The sequence below is a fragment of the Beta vulgaris genome, chromosome 2, assembly GCF_026745355.1.
Source record: "Beta vulgaris subsp. vulgaris cultivar EL10 chromosome 2, EL10.2, whole genome shotgun sequence".
NCBI classification, from domain to species: Eukaryota; Viridiplantae; Streptophyta; class Magnoliopsida; order Caryophyllales; family Amaranthaceae; genus Beta; species Beta vulgaris.
The window spans coordinates 8,316,451-8,320,955 of record NC_079203.1 but is presented as its reverse complement, the minus strand read 5'-3'; positions in this window follow the sequence as shown (position 1 = coordinate 8,320,955).

Genomic DNA, 4,505 nt, shown 5'->3' with positions numbered 1-4,505 from the left:
GTATTTCTATCCCCATCCTTCACTTCCGCCACTCGCGATCTCATATACCAATAAGCCTCGTTCTTAGCATGTAATTCATCCAACTCCCTTTCCAAACTCACACACCTCTCACAGCTGTCATTTGAAGTAGCTTCACCCTGAGCTGCATGCAACTTTTTCTCTACTTCTTCAATTTTCTTTCTAAGAGACCCAAAAGCCTTTTTACTCCATCCCTGCAACTCCCGCGCAACAGCCCCTAATTTTTCACAAATTCTACCACCCTCTGCTGTATTCCACGCCCCCCGCACCACCTCCTCACAAGCATCGTCAAGAAGCCAAAAGGTCTCAAACCGAAACCCACCAGCCCTTCTTTGCGGCAACCTCTCATTTCCCAAACACCGTAATACAATAGCAGCATGATCCGAACAGTAACGCACCTTATGATCAATAAAAGCCTCTGGAAATAAATTCAACCAAGACTGCGAGACAATAAACCGATATAAACGTTCTCGAATCCGAGAATCCGGACTCCTCCCTCTCTCCCAGGTGTGTCACTGACCTACAAACCGCAAATCTCCCAGACTACAGTCGTCCATCACATTACGAAACCCCACCATAGCTCTCCGCTCCCTCGAAGCACCCCCTTCCTTCTCATCATAACTCAAAATTTCATTAAAGTCACCCCCAAAGACTATAGGCCCCTCGTATTCATCACACAACCCTTTTATCAAAGCCCAAGTTTTGTGTTTATTCTCCTCCTCCAGCCATCCATAAATGCCCACAAACCTCCATCGCACATCCCCACTACTCCCCACATCACCACAAATATGATTTTGGGAAAAGGACACCATCCTAAAAGAGATCGTCTCTTCTTTCCAAAACATACATAACCCTCCAGCTCTCCCAACACACGAAACTCCAAAGGCCTCGGAAAAGCCGAGACTCTCCTTTTTCTGCTCAACAATATTTTTAGTAACCTTTGTTTCCGATATAAAGAGAATGTCGGGGGTATTAGAGGCAATAAGCCTTCTTAACTGACGAACTGTCCAAGGGTTACCCATACCCTGACAGTTCCAACATAAGATTTTCATAATGCCTGGCGGGGTTGGTTACAACCAACCTCCGCCTCAACAATATCAACATTTTTGTCATTGTCCGAAAAATCATTTAATTTAGGTTTCTTGGAACTCAAGTTATTAGAATCATGAATATCATCCACAATCATATTATCAACCATCCTTCTTTTAGCCCCTACCTGACCACCAGAGTCAATATTACATGGACTCACATTATTAATATCAATAAATGCCTCCCCAACAACTTTAGTCAACCGAGATTTTGGTTTTTGTTTTTTAAATTTTGTAGCAATCTTTCCCTCCCAGCAACAAAAGAAAAGGGATTGTTATGGTTATTAACGTCACCTGAAAAAATTCCAGCAATCTCCAAGTGGGGCACCATGGTGGACGGAACCGACACCACTAGTCTCCGTGACAGCAGCATTACCCGTAACAGCAGGGGTTCTCTCGACCTCGACAGCAACCAGTTTAGGAACAGCCGAGATATTCGTCGCCCCCGAAACCGTAAGAGTCATGGTTTTCGGTGGTGAACTAACATGATCCCCATTCTTCACTGCATTGTGCTTGGCCCTCCCCGTAGATTCCTCCTCTGTCCGCACAAAATCTAACGCACGAGCACCCTTTAAGAAACACCGCGCCTCCTCTTCCATCTTCTGCCTTCCTCTTCTAGGGGACGCTCGAAGCCATGCACCCCATTGGCTTTCACTCTCTTTATCCTCTTCAGCAACCTCCACGCAATCACGGCCTATGTGGCCTATCACACCACACCGAAAACAAAAAGTAGGGAGACGCTCGTACTTGATCTCCACCAAAGCCGAAACTCCGTTTTTCAAAGCAAAACGCTGCACTCTCGTAAGCGGTTTCGTGGTATCAATAAGCACACGGATACGCGCCGACTTATCCCATAATATTTCATGCGTATCCACTTCAAGAACCTCCCCAAGACACCCTCCTATCATTCGAATATGTGGTTCCGACCGACATCGCATTGGCAAATTGTAAACTCGAACCCAAAACGGAGAATGTGTCATGCTAATGTTTGAGGGTTGAATATCGGCATCGATTTCTTGTAATACAACCAGACTTTGATCAAATGACCATGGCCTTCCTGCCATAACCTTCTCTTTGTCACGCTTAGAGGCAAACTGGACCACAAACAAGTCATTTTCTATGATTCGAAAAATAGCCCCCTTCGAGATCGACCATACCTGATTTAGAGTGCGTTTAAGGGCCTCAAAGTTGAAAGATTGAACTGTTGCAACTTTACCAATCAGAGATAGGGTAAAATCTTGATTGTTAGCGGTATCGGGAATATCATCAAATGCTAGGGTTTTGTCCTCCTCCGCCGTTAATTTCATCGCAGAAACTTTAGAAATAATCTCGTCAGCCATGATGACTGACACCAATCCCAAGATGGTTACACACAGATCGAAAATCCGAGTAAAACTAATGGAAATCCAGGACTGTAACTCAAACCCTAGACGGACGCCAGAGAGAGACTGTCTATTATTTTATTATTTACTTGTATTATGTCTATTATTTTATTATTTATTTGTATTATGTCTATTATTTTATTATTTATTTGTATTATGTCTATTATTTTATTATTCATATTACTATTAGTTGATTATGTTATTATTAGAATTTTTTATTAAAGTACCACAATGTATAGTATTATACTTGTATTATTGTCTATTATTTGATTATTCATATTACTATTAGGTGATTATATTATTATTAAATAATATTATAATCATGGTTAAATAATTAAGGTTAACAATAATAATAATTATTATAATTATAATATTTTACAATTTGTCTTTAAAAAACTAGAGATAACATGTTTTCGTTACTAATAACAATGAAAGATATAAATGCTATCAATTGCTTGCTTCATTATCATCATTGGAGTATCTTTCTTCATCGGAGTATCTAAAAATGTCTCCAAAACAGTGAAATCTCAAGCAAGAAAACAATCAAAAACTATAAATGTCTCCAAAACAGTGAAACCTCGAACAAGTAAGACTTTGATTATAACGTACTTGCTTAGGGAATTGTTCTCGACCCGAAAATATAAAAGATAATTAATAGTCATTATTTTTTAAAGGACGAATTATAATAATTATTACTCCATAAAAAAATTTGAGGGGTAGTATTTACATTAGTGGTAATATTTATGTTATTCATGGTCAATATTTTTGTCTAATAAGGTCAAATAAGTTTCAATCAGGTCCAATAAGGTCTAATAAGTTTCAATCAGGTTCAATAGGGTCTAATAAGTTTCAATCAGGGCCAATAAGGTGTAATAAGTTTCAATAAGGTCAATAAGGTCCAATAAGTTCCAATCAGGTTCAATCAGGTCCAATAAGTTGAATCTAGTCCAATCAGGTTTAATAAGTTCCAATAAGTTCAGTTCTGATAAGGTCCAATAAGTTCAGGGCCAATAAGTTGAATAGAACGCACCCTTATTGTGAAACGGAGAAAGTATATTTAAAAATACTAGCTCAAATTCGCATTTTTAAATACCAAATATAATGTTTTTTAGCAGGTTGCTATCTGAAGTTTCTTATATGTAGAATTCGTGTTTTTTTTTGTTTGGTTCGCTTCAATGGGAGGAGAGCCCATTGTCCTATATAAACCACACACCAACCTCCCATACTATCGATGTGGGATCCTTTTCCTGGGATCAGTCCATAACAGTCGTCCCCCCATAAGGACCAACGTCCTCTTTGGTCACGGCTGGCTGGTTCCAGGCCACCACTCCGAGGTTTGGCTCTAATACTATACCATTTGTTATAGAACAATACAAATGCACTTCCCAAAAGCTAGCTCAAAAGGAGGAGAGCACATTGTCCTATATAAACACCACACCAACCTCCCATACGGTCGATGTGGGATTATTTCCCTGGGATCAATCCATAACATTTCATGGTTTAATATTTAGATGAATTTGTAGTTAGTACTTCCTTCGTTTCATAATAGTCACTATACTTTCCATTGTGGGAAGTTTCACATTACTTGCTACACTTCCTTTTTGGGTAATAAACTCTCTCTATCTCTCTCCTCTCACATAAGTCCCTTTTTCTTTATACTCTCTACCTTTCTCTTCTCCGAAAATTACCTAGGAGTCCGTGAATTGAGAAATGTAGCGAATAATATGAAACGGAGGAAGTACATGGGATGTGGTTCTTCTTCCTTTGCTTGCTGGTTTGAGATGTTTTGTTTATGGTGATGTCGTGGTTATTTCGTGAGCATCTCTCATTGTTGCTGCTTCCTATTGATAGCTTCTTACATGTTGAGCTATGTGAGAATAAATATGGCATTTTGTTAGTGATTACTTTAAGTCTCAAATTATTATGTATGATATGGTGATGACGTGGGTCATCAGCACAATTTCAAAATATGTTTTCAATTACGGTCGCGGAAATGGTAAAAGAGTTGAGTTGATCG